At 42.7% G+C, this 21,450-nt stretch overlaps 1 protein-coding gene across 4 annotated transcripts in view; it reads right to left on the bottom strand.

Moving 5' to 3' along the window:
- Window positions 1-21,450, bottom strand: part of CDC42SE2 (CDC42 small effector 2) — a 160,544-nt gene that overhangs the window by 65,547 nt on the left and 73,547 nt on the right. For all 4 annotated transcript variants that reach the window (XM_077469777.1, XM_077469769.1, XM_077469792.1 and 1 more), the window contains one exon: window positions 18,039-18,124. The gene's annotated coding sequence lies outside the window, so the exon portion shown is untranslated. The remainder of the gene's footprint in view (window positions 1-18,038; window positions 18,125-21,450) is intronic.

Raw genomic sequence — 21,450 nt, 5'->3', positions numbered from 1 at the left:
CCAAGACAGGTATTTGCACCCACTTCCGGGCATAGACTCCCACAGGAATCTATGCCTCTTCCCATCCCGCCGCGCTGTCTGCTGGGACACACATGGGTCCCAGAGACATCACAGACCATTTAGATTGAGCTGCGTGACTTGCACATGCGCAGTAGGGAACCGGAAAGTGAAGCCGCAAGGCTTCATTTCCTGATTCCTATAGGTGGCGGCAGCATCCGAGGACCGAGGGACGGTTCGGTCTTGGGTGCCAACATGGCTGGACCCTGGGACAGGTGAGTGTCCTTATTTTAGGTCAGCAGCTGCAGTATTTGTAGCTGCTGACTTTAAAAAAATAAATAAATAAATTGCGGGTCTCCCGCTTTAATAACGTATTTTTTTCTTCACTGTTCTGGGATCCGGGGCGTTTTTGATGCTTTTTACTGCGTTCCAGTACAGTTCTGAGAAGGAAAAACTTTTCTGCAACTGAAATGCACTAAAGACACCCCTTTTTATTGGTGGAAACAAGGGAGTTTGAATCACAGTAAACCGCACACAAGTGACAAAGAGAAAATGCTGGCTAAGGATATGCCATATTTATAAGAGCACATTGAGGCAGTGTACAGGAGGCACAAAGTAACATTATTGAGACAGATTAATAATAGCACTTAATAGTTTAAATCACTGGCATATTCATAATGTGTGCAGGGTGCCCTGATACGATATGCAGCATAAAAGCAGCGTGCCAGTTACTGGAACTCTCTTTATGGCATTGAAAGAAGTCTCTGTACAGCAATCAATCAGAAGCTGGCAGAGGAAAATGGGCGCAGGAACACCTGTGCTGTAAAGTGTCCTACTGGAGGGGTTATTGTTCCCGCCAGCCACTGACCACAAATGCTATGTGGAGGAAGGGGGGAAATTAAAGTAGCTGTTTTCTAGTCATTTGTGTGTCATTGTGGAGATTTGCCTTCACTTCCTATCCCATAGCCAAACAGAAAGTGAGGAGAAATCCATGTTAAGGGAATTCCTTGGAAAGCCTCAGGTCACCAGGACTAGTGTACCCATTGGGGACTACCCATAAATTGGGATTTTCTCTTACTTTGAGGCTGAGTTCACACCTCCAATGGATGCGGCTCGCAGCAGGGGTCCGGTGCGTCCTTGTTCTCCGGTTTAGGGACCAATCAGGGCCAAATGTTTTCCTGAATTCAGCCCTTAAACTGAGCCAAAGACGCATAGCATTCCTGTGCAAGCCGCTCCGCAGCTGCCCCGGAGATATGTGAACTGGCTCCATGGAGAGCCGGTCACGATCTCCTGTCATGCGAATTGGACGCGGTGAAATCTGCATCGAATTTGCATAGGTGTGAACCCAGCCTCAATGATAATGGTAAACAGGACAAATAGAGAGGGTGAATCTCATTAACGGGGGCACAGACAGCAATAAAAAAATGACAGGGGTTTTAAACTATCTCCACTCTGTCCAAAACTAAAAGAAAAAAAAAAAAAAAGTTTACCTTTAGTTAAAATATAACTAAAGGCAAAACTTTTTAAATTTTGGAGGGATTAGAACACCTGTCAGTTTTTATTGATGTCTGCTTCCCTGTTAGGGAGATTCACTATCTCTATGACCCCTTTCTTACCGAGGGCGTTTTGCAGGTGCTATAGCATTAGAAATAGTGCCTGCAATCCGCCCTCAAACTGCTGCACCATTGTCTCCAGTGTGAAAGCCTGAGGGCTTTCACACTGGAGTGTTGCGCTGGCAGGATGTCAGGAAAAATCCTGCCAGCAGCTTCTTTGGAGAGGTGAAGGAGCGGTGTGTTTATTGCTCCTCCACCACTGTTCCCCATTGAAATCAATGGGGCAGCACTGCAATACCAGCGTATTGCGGGCGGTTTTAACCCTTTCTCTGCCGCTAGCGGGGGGGGGGGTGTAAAAGCGCCCCGCTAGCGGCTGAAATGCGCAGCAAATCCTGCGGTAAAACGCTGCTAAAAATAGCGGCGTTTTACCGCCGACGCTATGGGCGCGGCAGTGTGAAAGTCCTCCATTTGTCCTGTTTATCATTCTCATTGAAAGTGAAAGTAAAAGAAAATCCCAACTTGTCCCCAGAAAAGTATTAGAGGATAAATCTTCCAATGGGGACATTAGTTCTCGTGACCTGGGGGTCCCCAAGGGATTACCTGAATTTTCAGGAATTAACTCTCGCTTCCTGTTTTGGTTATGGGACAGAAAGTGAAGGGAAATCTCTGCAATATAAGACGGTGGAAAAAAATCTGTCAGGGAGCTTTGCTCTATCCAAAATGAAAAATAAAAAAAATAAAAAAATAAATAAAAATAAAGGTTTTGCCTATAGTTCTACTTTAATGTACAGGCTGGAGTGTGGCGCACCTCTCCCTTGTTGTGGGTTCACTGCATTCAGAAAACACCCCTGGGCTTCATTCAGTAGCATGCTTCTGACCACTTCCTGTGTAAATGTGTATTTTATAAGCAAAAAAATATGTAGCAAGTGTAATGATAAATTTGGCACTCGTATATCCAAAGCTGAACTAATCAAGTAACAGATGTGGAGAACACAAACGCACAACACAGACATTTTTGCTGGCTAGGCAGCCGGTTCTGTCAGCAATGTGCACACTAAATCGCCCCCCATAGTATCACAATAAAATCAGAATTTTGCTAAGATTAAGAATCACAAATAATCTGTATTTGATATCACTACACTGCCTGCATACAAAACCATTAGAAGTGACATGTGCGTTCTGCAATATAAAGGAGCAGGAGTTTACCGAGCCTGCAATCTTACATTGGCTGGTTGCAAAAATCTTTGGATTTTTACTTCTGTTTGTCCTGGCATCAGCCACTGGCATTCACTAACGGATGCCGCATGGATTGGAGAATTTCCACTCTGCCTTGACTAGACCTGGGACCCGACATAGCCTTTGTCAGAGTGCGTGTCTTGTATTAGATGAATGTGCCTAGTAGGAGGTGGAGCGATGCTTTGTCTCTGGAAGTGTGCCCTACTTCTCTCACCCAAGGTCTTGTTGCTGGGGATGCAGCTGTACTGTCAGTATCAGCTAGAATGCACGCTCTGATACACGCACAATGGCATTCATTATGTGAGGGCACACTGCATGGTTTGGAAATCCATGGTATCCCCCATCTCTTTGCTGCACACCACTCCTACTCATCTCAGCCAAAAGAAATCAAATGATAGAAAAGTAAAACTACGATGGCTTTACTCCAGGTCAAAAACATGGCCAATCATTCACAGCTACAGGAATTAAAGCACTACCAAATATACAAAATCTGCTCAATGACTATACAATGTAACTAGACCTAAAGCAGTAATAAACCAAAAATGTAATATATTGCAGCTGACCAATCATTAGATGTCGTGGCTGCATTTGTTTTCCTCTAAGATTTTTTCCCCATTGGTTTTCACCTGGTGAGCTGGCCAGTAATGCCCTGTACACCCGGTCGGACTTTCCAACGGAAAATGTGCGATCGGATTGTGTTGTCGGAAAATCAGTTTGTGAGTGGGCTCCATCTGACTTCTTTCGTCTGATTTTCCAACACACAAAGTTTGAAAGCTGGATCTAAAATTTTTGAAACAACAAAATCTGATTGTTTAAATTCCGATTGTGTGTAGACAATTCCGATGGACAAAGTGCCATGCATGCCCAGAATAAATTACGAGACGAAAGCAATTGGCTACTGCCCTCTTTATAGTCCCATCGTATGTGGTTAACGTCACCTCGTTCTGAACGATCAGAGTTTCTGACAACTTTGTGTGATCGTGTGTAAGTAAGACAAGTTTGGCCCAAAATCCGTTTGAATGTCTGACCGTGTGTACAGGGCATAACACACCTCCGGTATTAGAGTGCCCCCACTCTAGGTCAGGGGTCTCCAAACTATGGCCCTCCAGTTGTTCAGGAATTAAAATTTGTATTATGCCTAGTCTTGTCTGTGAATGTCAGAGTTTTATAATGCTTAATGGGACGTGTAGTTCCGCAACAGCTGGAGGGCCGTCGTTTTTAGAACCCTGGTCTAGGTGAAGGCGCACAGCGGGCACCTTTGGACAACAGCATTGTCAGTCAATGGAGGGGAATATTACAAGCACTAGCAGATTTAACTGCTTCCGGACTGCCCACCACACATTTACTGTGGCAGGTCAGCCCGACTGTGCAAAAAAAACATACCCGTGCGCCGTTTGCTCTTTGGGGTCCGACGGCTGCAATGGACCCACTGACTGTTCACTGGAGAGGCAGAACGGCGGTCTGCCTATGTAAACAAGGCTGCTCATTAAAGCCAAGGTTTAGAGATGGGGGGTTTTTTTTTGCATAGTTACATTGGGTATAGAAATGAATCAAGCCCCCCTTTTTAAAATAAATGTTACTTCGTATAATTCATGTAAAACAACAATCCCTTTTTTATCCATCTGTATTTACTCATGTGCAACTTATAACATCCAAGTGAAAGATAGAACAACAACATGTCAGAAAAAATTTAAAAAACTTTCAAAAACTGTATCACTGAGTTGAAAAAAGGGTCATCCCCCTCCTAAAAATGATTAGTAAGCTTAATCAGGTATAGCTAATCACCTTCTCAATGGCATACAAAGCCATTTGACTTTACACAGACCCTCCCTGGATCGGGATGTTGCTCCAAACTGGATGAAAGGGCCATGAGGAAACTGGTCAGAGAGGCTACCAAGAGGCCTAAAGCAACTCTGAAGCAGTTGCAGGAATTTATGACAAAGAGTGGTATTTATGTGCATGTGATAATATCACAATCTCAAATTCTCCACAAATGTGATTGTATAGGAGGGTTGCAAGAAAAAAAGTCACTCCTCAAGAAAGACCAGTCATGCATGAGCTTTGCCAAAACGCACCTTGAAGATTCTGAGGCCACATCGAAAAAGGAGTTATTGTCAGACTAAAATTAATTTTTTTGGCCTCAATACCAAATGATATGTCTGGTAGGAAATCCAATACAGCTCATCATCCAAATAACACCATTCTTACAGTAAAGCATGGAGGTGGTAATATGCTATGGGGGTGTTCCTCTGCAACAGGGACTGGAGCACTTGTCAGGATAGAAGGAAAAATGGGTGGGGCAAAATACCGTCAAATTCTGGAGGTAAACCTGCTGCCCTCTTCCAGAAAGTTGTCAATGGGAAGAAGGTTTACCTTCCAACATGACAATAACCCAAAGCACACAGCAAAAATGACCACACAGTGGGTGAAGGAGAAAAAGGTGAATGTCCCTGCATGACCTGGACAGAGCCCAGACCTAAAAATGATTGTAACACCCCTTGCACACCAGGGCGTTTTGAAGACGCTATAGCATTATAAATAGCGCCTGCAATCCGCCCTAAAGAAGCTGCACTATTGTGTGTAGTGTGAAAGCCCCGAGGGCTTTCACACTACAGCAGTGCGTTGGCAGGACGTCAGAAAAAAGTCCTGCCAGCAGCTTCTTTGGAGCGGTGAAGGAGCGGTGTGTTTAGCGCTCCTCCACCGCTGCTCCCCATTGAAATCAATGGGGCAGCACTGTAATGCCACCGGCAAAACGCTGCTATTGCGGCGTATTGCTGGCGGTTTTAACCCTTTTGCGGCGCTAGCGGGGATAAAAGTGCCCTGCTAGCGGCCAAAATGCGCCGCAAATCCGCCGCAAATCCGGTGGTAAAACGCTGCTAAAAATAGCGGCGTTTTACTGCCGACGCAAAGGGCTGTGTGGTGTGAAAGGGGTCTAAAGGCAGAAGTTTTTCTTTTTTATGTTAATGTGTGTATTGATATAAAAAGCTTTATGTGTGCAGCAGCCCTCCTAATACTTACCTGAGCACCATCTCTATCCAGCGATGTCCACGAGTGCCTCGGACGTATGGGACTCCCCTTGCGGATTGGTTGAGACACAGCAGCAGCGCCATTGGCTCTCGCTGCTTTCAAAGTCAGTTAGCCAATCAAAAGAGGGGACAGGGCCAAATTGGGGCTCTGTGTCTGAATGAATACAGGGGGCTGTGGCTCAGGTGCCCCCATAGCAAGCTGCTTACTGTGGGAGCACTTGACAGGAGGGACATGAGAAGAGGAGGATCCAGGCTGTTCTGTGCAAAACCGCTACACATAGCGGGTAAGTATGATTTTTTATTTATTTTTTATAAAAATAATAAACATAAGAGAGACTTTACAATCACTTTAAACCCCATTGAAAATCTGTGAAATTACTTGAAAACTGCAGTCCACAAATGGTCACCATCAAATTTTACTGAACTTGAGCGGTTCTGGAAAAAAGAGTGGGCAAATATTGCAAAGTCTAGATGTGCAAAGCTAGTAGAGTCGTATCCCAACAGACTCAGCCCAGGTTCACACTGAGCTGCGGGAATGAAGCCGTGCGAGTTCAGCTGAACACACGCGATTTCACTCCCACATGTCAGTCCCGATATCAGACACAATTTCAGAGACATCTGTGCAGGTTTTTGCAGATGTCAATGAAAATCGCAAAAAGTGTCGCATTGATTAGGACGGTGCCATTGACTGCAATTGCCACCGATATGACATGTCAAAATGCTCCAGTGAGAACCAGGGCTAAAGACTGAAATTAAAGCAAAAGGCGGTTCAAAAAATACTGACACAATGGGGTAGATTTACTAAAACTGGAGCGTGTATAATTTGGTGCAGCTCTGCAAAGAAAACAATCAGCTTCCAGGTTTTATTGTCCAATCTTCATTGAACAAGCCGACGTTAGAAGCCGATTGGCTACCATGCACAGCTACACCAGATTTTGCACTCTAGCTTTAGTATATCAACCCCACTGGGTGATCCTTTTTCCAACTCAGTGATTCTGTTTTTGAATTTTATGTTTTTCTGACATGTTGGTGTTATTTCTTCCATTTGGATATTTAAGTTGCACTGAGTAAATACAGGTGCATAAAACAAAAACTTTGTCTGTCTTCATTTCAGGCTGCAAAGCAACAAAATTTGATTATTTAAAAAAAAAAAAAGGGGGGGAGGGAGGATTCTTTTCTATACCCAATGTATATGGGTCCAATGCGAATATACAAAAGTCATATTTGACTGATCCCTGTGTAATGCCAGGGACCCAGTGGGCTGAAAAAAAAAAAAAAACTGAACGGTCGCCATACTAAGTGATGTTAGTGTGGCGATCTCCCCCGCTGAGCTATTGTTCTGACAGAAGGACCGCCAAAATTTAACAGCATGTCACATTCAGCAGGCGTTACTGTTACCAAGCACGACCCATGAAGTATATGGGGCGACTGAAATGCCCCACAACTGCGTGCAATGCATGCAAAGGTGGCACAGCAGTGCAGCATTAACAGGGTTTAATCAGACATAATGTCTCCTTACTGCCTATCAAATGCCCCGTGAAGATTGCTTTTAACGCGTATCCCACTTCAGTGGGCATCGCACAGGCCCTTAATCATTCCTTTGTATGACCGAGTGTAGAAATAGAAGTTAATGTGCTGCAGATGGTGTTAATATTTGTATTTGTAAGTGATAAGTCATAACCGTGCCATGTTTTAGAGGATGCGGATATGAAATTAATGAGGATTTCAACACAGTTCCAACCAAATGCTCAGCCTGACAACTCCATAGCTTATTGTTCTCTAGGTAAGGCATGCTTTGGAGATGCCAGGCTTTATTTCCAAGCTGCTGCTTTCCAGCACTCCATAGTTATGTGTCACAGATGTTGTTTCTCCAGGGCTGTGAGCCTGACGTACAGAGCTCAACAAGCAATTCATTCTGACAGCTCTATAGTATCAGGCAGGTAGCACAGAACTGATTCCCTTTATCAATTACACAAGCAATCTTTGTGATACCTATTTACATATCACCTATTGCTCACAGCTCACATAATGCTCCAGCTATGCGAGCAACCATACTGTGTACATGTCAGAAACTGTGTCTTGTTAGCCCACTGAGTGTAAAATAGAAATGAAAAGGAGATAGAGATATTATATAAATATATATATATCTATATCTCTATACACACACATATACATACATATATAATTTATCTATATTTTAGAGCTGCACAATTAAATCATTAAAAATCGAGATTGTAATTCGTTCTCCCTCGTGATCTTAAAAGCATTTTCCAGATGTTCTCTGCTCAAGCCAACCAAAATAAAAAACAAACAAAAAACAGGCAGTCTGCCAAGTTTCACACCATGTCTTAGCTGCTGAGCTAACTATAAAAACATTGTAACATTTTGTTCTTTAGACCAAAGGAATCAACTTCGGTCTGTAAATGAGGTCAGTTTAACCACTTAAAGTTGTTGTAAACCCTTACAAACCACTTTGACCTACAGGTAAGCCTAGATTAAGGCTTACCTGTAGGTCCAAGAAATATCTCCTAAACCTACACAGTTTAGGAGATATTTGCCAAAACACAGGCACCACTGTCTATGGCGCATGCGCCATAGACAGCGGCACACAGGCGCACTGAGCGGGCGCCGCTGTCAACAGCGATATGCCGCAAGTGGCGGCTCCTGTGCGCATGCACGGGAGTGACGTCATCGCGGCTTCGTCGAATGACAGCGCCGGAGCAGCAAGACCCACCGAGAAGATGGAGGCTCCGTACACAAGAGGATAGCGGTGACTTCGCTGGCTCCTGTGTCAGGTAAGTGACACATAATGGGCTACTATGCGATGCATAGTAGTCCATTATGCTTTACCTTTGCAGGGAACCAAAGAGGAAGTAAACCCATCAGGGTTTACTTCCTCTTTAAAGACTAAACCTTTTTCTGACACTTGTTTAAAGTTAAAATCATTATTTTTTTATTTTTTGCTAGAAAATTACCCCCAAACACTACATTTTTTTTAGCAGAGCCCCTAGAGAATAAAACGGTCGTTGTTGCAATATTTTATGTTGCGCTGTATTTGCACAGCGGTCTTTCAAATGAAATTTTTTGGGGAAAAAAAAAAAAAAAAAAAACAGTAAAGTTAGCCCAATTTTTTAATATAATGTGTAAGATGTTTCGCCGCAAGAATAGTGAACTTTATTCTAGGCAAAAAAAATAGTGATTCTAATTTTTCACAGAATCGTGCAGCTCTAATATATTATAATATATATGTGTGTGTGTGTACACACACACACACTATATATATATATATATATATATATATATATATATATATATATATACACACATACACATACACATACACATATACATATACATATACATACACACACACACATACATATATATACACACATATACACATATATACATACACACACACACACACACATCGTCATGTCCCACATGTTCTCCCTCTCAGACACTGCGGCTCACAGTGGGAGGGTTCTAGCAACAGAAGCAGTGTTTTTTTTCCAGGGAGCAGGGGGCTGGATGGTGATCGACAAGCTATAGTGTTGGGAATTAGCAGTGGGAATGCTGATAGCCATGCCCTTTGCAACATTTCTTCATCCCACTATAGTGCAAGCAGGCACAGTCTACATGAGAGTGACAACACTGAATACTGGAGCAGTGCAGTGCTCTTTTAAGTGCTGCAACACATATACTTTTTAATGGGAGCTCCATTTTGGGCAAAGCAATAGGTCTTCTGACATACCTCCCAACCATTGTATTCTGCTGGATGGAATGCTTCCATGACACCCACCACGCCCCCCCCCCCCCCCCCCCGCTGGCAGAATACAATAGCGCAGCAGGAGGCACTCCCCCATCAACACAGGAATCAAGCGATTTTATTTCTTTCTACCTGAGGTAAAAAGAAAGTAAATCATACCATCTATGGCCAGTCTTAGTACACTAGGATGCCTTTCAAAATGAATTGCAAATGCAATGCATTACTGCAGTGTGGAAGTCTAAATGGAGATGGGCCCTAAATGTCCATTCCCATTATATTTCTTTTTATTAGGAGGGCTTTACATCTTTTAGACTGTAGATGTGTCCTTATTTCGATTTCCACTTTCCAGCTAAAAAAAATAAATAAAAAACAACTAACCAGCTCATATTGTCTTGTGCATTATGTTTCACTTATCTCTTGTGCAATACTACTGGAAAGACATATCACTGCGTTATGGGATAAAGTACATAACTTACAGGTAGTAACATATAAATCTTCTCACTTAATGAGTGATTTATAGGTGTTCTCTACAGGGTTTACAGAAATTGCACAACATTTATCAACAAGCATTACTCTCCCGGACAAGAGAAGAATCTCATAATAAAATACATTTCTCCATCGACCTTGTAGGAGTTGGAGTATATCTGTCACATGTTGAGGATGTTGAATATGAACTAAGCACTGCAAAGTAGGCCTCAGCAGGTGCTCTGCACATACCTATACTGCTATCTTGATATATGTTTCCCTGCTTTCACAGACTTTAAGCTCCCACCTCCTGGTTTTCAGGAAGCCAGAACGTCGACTGGAACTAAAAATGACCTTAAATATTTCAACAAAGACCTTTATATATAACTGCAGGCCTCCAACAAGTTATTTGTATTGGGAAAGACAGCAGATCCACAATGGTCCCGATTTTTCCATGAGTCAACTGAAATTGGTATCGAACAAGTCCTAGGCTTCTGCAGACTTCTGTAAATCAACCGGCAGCCTATAGAAGTACATGCAGCTACTGAACCCTCGCGGCTTGGGTAAGCCCTGTAAACAAAGCCGGGTCATTGCATTTCTGCCAGCTAGCCAATATCTGATCAGCGTTGATAATTGCAGTAAATGCCAAGGTGGGGATGTGGGTCTTGGCTGAAATGTTTAATATAACATCTAGTCTACTTTAAACATGTTCTCATTGTAGTTTTTTTTTTTTTACAAGAACACACATGTACCTGACTTCCCATTGTATTGCAAAATGCAAAGCATGCCCTGCGACTACTGACTGCATTGCACTGCTCCTACCTATAGACCCTTCCTCTCCCTGTCTGAAAAGTACTTTGCAAGGGGTTATAGGAGGTTGGTTTCAAAACGAATTCATTATAGTAGCATTTAAAATGCACTGATTGATTTTTTATTAAATATATAATTGCACTGTTCTTTTTTATATTGTCTATAGCTCAGCTTAGAGCAGACCTTTACCCAAAACTAAAAGGGTTCCCTTCAATCTCCCTGCCCTTCACAGACTAACTACACAATATTACTAAAAGTATTGGGACGCCTGCCTTTACGCGCACATGAACTATAATGGTACCCCAGTCTTAGTCCGTAGGGTTCAATATTGCATTGGCCCACCCTCTGCAGCTGTAACAGCTTCAATTCTTCTGGGAAGGCTGTCCACAAGGTTTAGGAGTGTGTCTATGGGAATATTTAACCATTCTTCCAGAAGTGCATTTGTGAGGTCAGGCCCTGATGTGGACAAGAAGGCCTGGCTCGCAGTTTCCGCTCCAATTCATCCCAAAGGTGGTATGGGGTTGAGGTCAGAACTCACTTAACCTTGCTCACTCAAACTCGCTTAACGCTGCTTTGTGGATCTGGCTTTGTGCACTGGTGGGCAGTCATGTTGGAACAGGATGAAATTGTCCAAAAGGTCTTAGTATGCTGACGCCTTAAAAGAGTTCCCTTTACTGAAACTAAAGGGCCAAGCCTGACCGATGAAAAACAAACCCACACCATAATTCCACCTCCATCAAATGATTTTGACCAGTGCACAAAGCAAGGTCCACAAAGACAAGGAAGAGTGAGTTTGGGGTGGAGGAACTTGACTGGCCTGCACAGAGACCTGACCTCAACCCAATAGAACAGCTTTGGGATGAATTAGAGGAGAAACTTTGAGCCAGGCCTTCTTGTCCACCATGAGTGCCTGACCTCAAATATGTGCTTCTGGATTCCCATAGACAAACTCTTAAACCTTGTGGACAGCCTTCCCACAAGAGTTGAAGCTTTTATAGCTGCAAAGGGTGGGCAAACTCAATATTGAACCCTACGGATTAAGACTGGGATGCCATTAAAGTTCGTGTTCGTGTAATGCAGGTGTCCCAATACCGTTGGTAATATAGCATATATTGCAGGTTTTCCTTGAAAAGGGGGGTGGGAGCAAGTACCTTTTTTTGACAGTTCCTGCTCCAATGTCCTAATTTCCCAGGGAAAATTATGTTGTCTTGGCCCAAAACCAACCAACCACCCTTGCCCACAGCCAGTCGTTTTTACACGAGGTTGAAGGGGGTGAAGTTCCGCTTTTACATCTGCTGAAAGAATCCACTGGATATAGACGGCTTGCCAGGAAAGCTGACACAAAGGTTCTCTAACCCAATGCTTCTCGACTCCAGTCCTCAAGGCGCCCCAACAGGTCATGTTTTCAGGCTTTCCATAATTTTGCACAGGTGATTTGATCAGTTTCACTGCCTTAGTACTTACCACAGCGGTTTCATCTGAGGGAAATCCTGAAAATATGACCCGTTAGGGGGTATTTGAGGACTGGAGTTGAGAAACGTTGCCCTAAACCATGAGCTTTAAAATACATGCATCTATTGGAGAATGCCTTCATCAAAGTCTATGATTTATGATACTTTATTTTATGGCGAAATAAAACTGGAAAGTTAGTTTTGTTTATCACACCCAAAAATACGTTTCACTCTTGGAAGTGGGAAATTGTTGTTAATTGGTCATTTTGAACTACATGTGGTTAGCTGTACCTTATTAAAGAGGATGTTCTTGGATTCCAGGTTTATTATGGTGGATGGTTAATATTTAGTTATAATATCCAGTCAATACTCCTTCACAAATCACAATTAGGTGTGGAACAGCAGTGCTTATGATTACAGTAAACAGGAAAAAAATATTTTTTTTTTAGAATTAAAATGAATGAAAAGGTTTAGTTCAGGACAAGATTACGCCTTAATCTGACAACAAAGAAGCCTTGTAAATAATGGTGCTGAATAATTTAATGAAATAAAATCATTTAATTGGCTTGCTTCGTGTCATATGCTTAAATGACGGAATAGGTCGGTGCTACAGTCCCTGTTGGACTTAACATTTCTGTAGGATGAGACAAGTGTCCGGGAGAGCGATAAAGTAAAGATAAAAGGTTGCGATTGCTGACCTGGAAATGTTAGTCGCCTGGCTATCATACTGGCATGGTATGCAAATCAAGAATCTCAGAACAGTCAGAAGTCCTTTTTGCTTTTTTTGCATACTTGATCTGTGCTAATGACTCAAAATATTGAAGCCTGATTGCCAGCATCTTCACCTGCAAAGGGCAGACTCCATGCTTAGGAAAGGCTGAGAGTCAACATGAATGAAAGCCAATGCCTAGATCAGGGATATGCAATTAGCGGACCACCAGCTGTTGCAAAACTACAAGTCCCATCATGCCTCTGTCTCTGGGTGTCAGAGTCTTGCTATGCCTCATGGGACTTGTAGTTCTACAACAGCTGGAGGTCCGCTAATTGCATATCCCTAGCCTAGATAAAAAACTGAAGTAGTGAGCAGGCAAGTTATGCTTCCCTGTATGCATTTCTTAGCTTCCTTTAGGGATATGCAATTAGCGGACCTCCAGCTGTTGCAAAACTACAAGTCCCATCATGCCCCTGCCTCTGGTGGTCAGAGTCTTGCTATGCCTCATGGGACTTTTAGTTCTGCAACAGCTGGAGGTCCGCTAATTGCATATTCCTGCTTTATAGTATGGAACTCACAAGGCTGATCTGTCTCATCTATGACAACTCAAATAACAGCCATTCATAAACATACTGGCCAACCGTGTGTGTTTTTTGGAGTTAACTTTACAAACCGCACTGCAAAAAAATAGTGTCCGCCTCTCCAAAGTTTTATTTTTTTACAATATGGAGGTATTAAGATGGTTAAGAAGGAGATCTGCAATTGCAGCCTCTCAGAACAGGTTTCCTTTAAAAATGTTTGTCCAATCACAAGTATTCCATGGAGTGTACATTGCTGTGTAAATCTCCAAACAATTTCTTATGAACCTGTGAGGGAGGAAAACACATTTCCAAATTTGCAGACTAGTTAGCAAGGACCGCCAGGTGTTGACAGTTGCCCACAATCTCCTGTACACTAACCTAGAACTCTCAAACCCCAAAAGTCTCTGTAATGTGAAATACCACGTCCCGGGTTGCTGGCCCTGGCATGCCCCATCCTACCTTATGCCCCTCGCTATTTACTAGTGAGATTGCCTATTGCATAGCAAAAGAATTATGTACATGCGTTAAGAAGGGATGGGCAAGGGCCTACATCTGGGAGTCTCTGTTATTCATCAGAAGCAGGGGTTCTCAGAAGGAGACTACGGAACGAAAGCCAGTGCCTAGATGAAAAACTGAAGTAGTGAGCAGGTAGGTTATGCTCTCTGTATGCATCTCTGAACTTCCTTTATATTATGCAATTCATAAGGCAGATATGCCTCATCTATGACAGAATGGCCACACACACACACACACACACACACACACACACACACACACCTCTAAATAGACCAGTTTTCTACTGGGTACTGATGTGCTACAAGATATAATGGGTTCCTGCTAGGTTTATCTGGCACGATCCCTGCCCATATAATGATGTAAAGTAAATATCACCTTGGCAGGACACTATGTGGATTCAGATAGAAATGTTAAAATGGTATTTGTGGCATAACTGTTGGGTATTAATGGACAGACCAAAAACATTTTTTCTGCATTAACAGGAGTCAGTCTGTCTACAGATGAGCTGAAGGGAGATCTGATGTGAATATTACCCCCAGAAACAGAACAGAAGCACTTCTGCAAAATGGACTAAATATAACTGACTACATCAGTACACATGGACATAAAGGCGCATTCACAGGTGCTGCTCAGCTGCTCAGGCTCTGAACATGTGGCTATAGTAGGACATAAAAGGCAAACATCGCACAGCATTATATTGTATGTAAAACGCTGGCACATTCGGAAACTTAAAAAAAAAAATGCTAGCCAGGAAACCCTGCAACTGTGCTGAAGCCAGAAAATCCACTAAATCACTATTTAATCTTTTTTTTTTTAATCTGCTGCAACCAGATTCAGCAGACTTATCTTAGCTCTTCTTAGCAGGAATGAAAATTGTGTCACAAGTGCCTGTGCTGTGCAGCTTCCTTTTCCAAGGACAGCAGCAAGGATGTCATAGGGCAAAATGTACCATCAGTTCAACTTTCCAGGTAAAAAGGGATTATTAACAGCCACTTAGCAAGTAGGCCAACCACATTTATTTTAAAAGCAATGTTCATTTTTAACCAGGCGCACCTTTAAGAACTAAAAGCCACCCACCAAGAATTAGCTGAAAATGACTGACCTATAACCAAACGTGGCTGTATGGGGACAGTCTTTAACTCCGTGCACATACCTGGTTCTTTTGAAGCTACATGCTAAGAAAACCCACATAGGCAGTGGGAATCTAAGCTGAATTAAAGCGTATTTAAACCCAAAAACAAAAATGAACCCCTTTTGCGCCAGAGGGTAAAAGAAATCTAAATGCCCAAGCCCAATTTTGACATGTGTTAGCAAAATCGTACATCCAGGTGGATTGTGCCTTGTTTTTTTCAGGACAAATTGGACTTTCATTTGGTGGTAAATGGTAATAAAGAATAAAGAAAAAAAAAATCAGGAGATATCCATCATCAAATGAAACCGGCCCAAAATAGTAAGAAAACTGTTTTTTTTGTTTTGTTTTTTATGTTATGCTCCGTACACACGAACGGATTTTCCGTCAGAAAAAACTTGGATGGTTTTTCCAATGGAATGCCACTCAAGCTTGGCTTGCACACACACGGTCACACAAAAGTTCTCTGAACTTTCGACCGTCAATAACGCGGTGACGTAGAACACTACGACAAGCCGAGAAAATGAAGTTGAATGCTTCCGAGCATGCGTCGAATTGTATCTGAGCACGTGTAGGAATTTTGCACGTCGGAATTTGTACACACGATCCGAATTTCCCATCGGAACTTTTTCCGACCGAAAAATAGAAAACCTGCTCTCAATCTTTGCTGGCTAGAATTCTGCCAGCAAAAGTCAGATGGAGCATACACACGGTTGGAATTTCTGACCAAAAGCGCACAACCGACTTTTGCTGGCATAATTTCTGATCGTGTGTATTGGGCTTAACTGTATATTTCTTGCTACTACCATAACCTACCACCAAAAAACAACCCAAAATAAAAAAAACAGCCCGACGATCGCAGCAATACCACATATGTGTATGTTAGATGTTGTTTGCACCTCTAGTACAGCCCAGAAAAACAAAAGCGCACATTTTGCTTTTTTTCCCCCCCTTTCCTAAAAACACACCGGCACTAACTGACACTGATACAAATTTTAAAAAAATAATAATCCTGTCCAAAAAAAATACTGACCCTAACATAGACCCAAACACTAACTCTGGCACTGACCTAGATCAAAACCTTGATCTTGGCATTAAATTATTATTTTATTACACACACTTTTTTTTTTATCTCTCTGCAAGCACAGAGATTGATACAATGTATTTACATCGTCCATTCCCAGAGACAGAAAACATGGGGGCAGGCTTCACAGTGACTGAACACCGTGATAGCCAATCAGAGGCTATCATAGCGATCAGGTGATCTGGAATCAGACAGTCTAGGTCCTGGTCATTAGTACGGGGCTCGGAGCTCTCAGTGAGACCCCAGTGTTTGTGCTGGGAGCGTGCTGTGCGGCGCGCTCTCAGCAGATCGGGAGATGTCCAAATATGCAGCCGCACAGGAAAAAAGCCCAGTCCAGTGAGGCTGCATATTTGTATATGCTCGGCATGAAGGGGTTAATAGAATTGCAGTTTACCAGTTCTTAGATATTGTGACTGCATTCGTTTTCTTTTTTCAATTTTTTTCCCCTTTTATTTCAACCTGGTAATCCTGCCATGTGTTTTAGGACTAAATAACCAATCCTTTTTTTCTCCATAACAGGGGAGGTGTTTTGTACTCCCTGTTATGCAGATAACAGGTAACAGCTCTAACTGATAGCAGTACAGAGGCAGAGAATACAGAAACAATGAGCTCACAAGATTTCTGGCTTAACAGCTACTTTTCTGCAGTTGTTGAACAATGGTATATTTAAACAGACCAAAAGGGAGCAAACAAGAGAAATGTATTGTCAAGTCAAGCAGGGACCAGCCGAGATTTGAATCTTGTATGGGCCGGCTGATTGTACCCAAGTTGAGAGATCAATCAACTTGGGTACAACCAGCCTGTTGGTTTTTACATGAAATTATTGCTAGCGGCTATTAAAACATGCTAGAAGTAATCACTGTGTTCTCCCGGCAGGGACGGCTCTGTAGGAAGGATTCCCTCATCAACACGGAGTGTGTTGATAGGGAAAAATAAAATAAAAATCGAGTTATTAAAAAAAGAAAAAAGTGTGACCGGACCTGTCCACAGTAAAAGGCCTCCATCCCTGGCTATATGAAATAGAAACAAAATAAAAGAATGGCACTTTAAATGAGGCTTATTGCTGCAAAAATGAGTGTATGGAGTAAATATATGATAAAACCTTTATTGTGTCAAAGGCAATTCTAGATATTTCTAGACCACGGAATTGCCTTTGACACAATAAAAGTTTTATCATATATTTCGGAGATATGCAATTGGTGGACCTCAAGCTGTGGCAGAACTACAATTCCCATGAGGCATAGCAAGACTGACAGCCACAAGCAAGACACCCAGAGGCAGAGGCATGATGGGACTTGTAGTTTTGCAACAGCTGGAGGTCCGCTAATTGCATATCCCTGATATATTTACTCAATAAACTCATTTTTGCAGCAAAAAGCCTCATGTAAAGTCACAATCTTTTCTTTTGTTTCTATCTCATTGAGCGATTTTCTTTCCTGCAACTGCAGGTTGCAGGAAAGAAAATCCCTCAAACTATGGCCAGCTTTAAAGGTTTACATACTTCAATTTTTCAACATAAAATGTCAGCATAAAGTGTAACATTCAGATCTTATGTAGATTCACAGTTAATTCTTATAACAACTTTTTCATCTGTAAGGCAGCTGGTAAACCTTTGATGTATTTTTCTTCCCACCATAAAAATGATTTTGGTTGTTATACTTGAAATCCTCCCTAATGGCAGTATAAGCAGTGCAAGTTTATGAACGTACCTCTGCATTCCAAGGATAGATTCACCTCGGTTCCACACCAAGCACTTTCAGAGCCTTTAAAATTCTCTGTTGATGTTCTGGCCCAACTGTCAGATAAAAAAAAAAAAGTACAGAAATTAGTCAGGAATTTTCTGATACACCACAGAGGTTGCTGCAAAGCTAATGGCTGAATGGCTTTTATTGTACCCATAAACATGGGAAAGCTGATATACAAACAATGCACTATGAACACACTGGATGTATGTAGCTATTTAAAAAGTCATACAAATAAGCACAACCTGCAAGGACAGGAATTAACACTCTCTCTTACTCATCTCACTCCACCAACCTCTGTTTAAAGAGTCAGCGGCAGAATATTTCTCAACAAATTCAACAGCTGGGAGAAGAAAAGCTTCCTTCCTTTTGCATTGCAAGCGTCAAAGTCTCATCTATGCCTAGGGTACTAAAAACAACTTTTACTTACCTAAACACAGGCTCGAGCAGGCTCCCTCACTATAAGAACAGCTCCTGCTCCCTTTTCTCATAGACGCTCTAGAGGTCGCAGGCACTCTGACATCATCAAGTAAAACACACGGCCAATAGGCTTGCACTGTAAGCAAGGATGCAGAGAAACTGCTCTAAGGCTGGGTTCACACCGCTGCGGGGGGAGAACCGGATGTGATTCGCACAGCAAATCACATCCGATCTCCGTAGCACTGCGAGTTCAGCCATACAGATAGTATGGCTGAACTCGCAGCTGTCCCACAGCAAACTCGCACAGGACCCTTTTTTGGGTCCGCAACGGAATCGGATCGCATGGGGGTTCACACCATGCGATCCGATTCCTGTGCGAGTCGGCAGATCGCACTGCGATATGCCGACGGATCTGGGGGTGTCATTAACATAACATTGACACCCCCAGCCGTCCGCATAGGGCAGTGTGAACTGCCGGCGGGAGGTGAGCGATGCGGGAAAACGCCGCGGATTCGCGGCGTTCCCGCATCGCAATAGTGTGAACCTAGCCTAAGGCTCCATGCACACTGAAGCTCAAAAAAGCTTTTTCTGGACAACAGATTGCTGGCAGAAAATGCTGGTTGAAAAACTTGCTTTTAACAGCGTTTTGTACCAGCGTTTATGGGCGTTTATGAGCGTTTATTAGCGTTAGCGTTTATGGGCGTTTTCAATAAAAATACACAGAGGACACTCCAAAAATCCCACAGTACATTCCAAACTCCCACAATGCATTGAAAAAATAGAATGCCGAACACTAATTAACGCGCGTTTATGAGCGTTTATAAGCGTTTATGAGCGTTTATCGTTTTTTGGCGGTGAAAAACGGCACTTTGAACGCAAATTTCTGGCGTTCAGAAAAAAGCCCATAAACTCCACTGCTCATTAAAGCTGAAAAACGTCAATGTGTGCATGGACACATAGGCTAACATAGAGTGGAGTTTATGGGCTTTTACAAAAAAACGCCCAAACTCCAATAAACTGCAGTTTATCAGCTCCAGTGTGCATGGAGCCTTAAAGTGTTACTAAACCCAGGACCCTGCATTCCCTATAGCTGGTCTCCCACAGTACACGGAATATGGAAATGCAATTATTTTAGTAAATATAAACCGCTAAATACCCTTTCTCATCAGCAGTATATAGCAGTCTTGTGAATTCTATTTGTGTCCGCTTAAAGCTTGTAGGAGGAGTTTAATTTTCCCATGATTGTCCTATCAGGTTGCAGGATGCCTGACCCTCTGTCTGGACAGTGCTGATTGGCCCTGTGCTAATCAGATGCACTCTCCCAAGTTTAAAAAAAAAAATAACTCCATAGCAATACACACCAAACTGAGCATGTGCAGCCTGACTCCAGTAACTCTGTCCTATCTGGACATGTTTTGGAAACAATGCAAGAGGAGGATCTGTGCATACAGAATCAACCAGCCTTTACACACAATACAGAAAATTAACTCCTTAGGTTCCACAGTGAGTATAACAAGCATGCTTTATTGCATATACAGAATGATTTTACTTTTGTGGGTTTAGTAACACTTTCAACTGTAATGTCAGGGAGAAGAGGAAAGCTGTGGTAGCTGGAGAGCAAGGGATAAGGTAAGGTGAAGTCCTCTTTCCCAATACCCTAGCCATAAATTAGTATTTAACCATTACAGTGTAGGGGAGCCCCACTGCTTAAGATTTTTTTTTTCTTTGCTTTCTCCAGAGTATAGATTTGCAGGCAGGGCTTCTCCCCCCCCCCCCTTTTTTTAAATAGCGTCAGAGTAGCTTTATAGTGGAAGTGCACAATATTATATATATATATATATATATATATATATATATATATATATATATATATATATATATATATAATTCCCCTTTCCTCTGCCAAAAACAAAATGCTGCATAGCATAGCCAGGTAGATTACTCTACATCTTCCTGGCTTCGTTTTAGGCCGAGTCCACACTGCTGGAATGCCAGACACTGCTGTGGAAATCACATTCAATGTCTGGACGATGCAAATCCCACCATTGTATAGCGGAATTTGCATCGGATTCGGACTAAAGTTGCGCAGCACCCTTTCTTTGGTCCGCACCAGAATTGGATCGCACGGGTGCGATCCAATTCCTGTCCGCATTGACAGTTTGCACTGCGATATGCAAACCGATTTGGGGGTGTCATGAAAGTGTTTACCCATATAAGACAAACACTGTCAGACCCTCCATTAGAGCCTGGCAGAGCACACTACAGTAGTATTTTGTAAAAACGAGTGCTGTAAATATCTATTTTGAACTGTCTTCAGGCCGGTCACATGACTCGTGGCCGCGGTACAGCTCCGATAGATGGATACTGCAGGAGGGGCCATGATCTCCCTCTGACCTGGCTGCTTAGCCTCTTCTCCTGAAAACCGGCTGAGAGTCACGTGACTGGCCTGAAGACAGCACTGAATCGTTATTTACAACACCCATTTTTATAAAAAAATGAATGCAGTGTGCTATAACAAAATATAATAAAGCGGCTAGCAGTGAGCATTTTGCTAATAGCGGCGGAGGGTGGAGACGGAGACACACAGACACAGTTGACAGGCAGTGAGGAGAGGGTGAGTGGAAGAGAGGAGAGCTGAGAGCAGGGCTGCGTATGATGGAGGGATGCACTCTGACCCCGGTGGTCGTAGATCAGCAGCCATGATGTTCGTGATCAGTTTAGAGAGGGGGATACAGGAAGTGGAGGGTTTAGAGGGGGGGCAGATTACACAGCACAACCACTGTGCTGTTTAATCTGCTTTAAGGGACCAGGAAATTATTTCTTTTATTGGGTTGACAAAATGCTTTAACTTTGTATTGACACCTGCAGCGGTTCGCATATGGCAGTGTGAACTACTTGCGAGTTGTATGCGATGCGGGAACCCGTACTGGATTCGCAGGGTTCTTGCATCGCAGCAGTG

The sequence above is a fragment of the Lithobates pipiens genome, unplaced genomic scaffold, assembly GCF_037356315.1.
Source record: "Lithobates pipiens isolate NorthernLeopardFrog02 unplaced genomic scaffold, aLitPip1_a1.2 Scaffold_11, whole genome shotgun sequence".
NCBI lineage: Eukaryota > Metazoa > Chordata > Amphibia > Anura > Ranidae > Lithobates > Lithobates pipiens.
The sequence above is the reverse complement of the archived record's forward strand: the minus strand, read 5'-3'. Positions and strand labels throughout refer to the sequence as shown.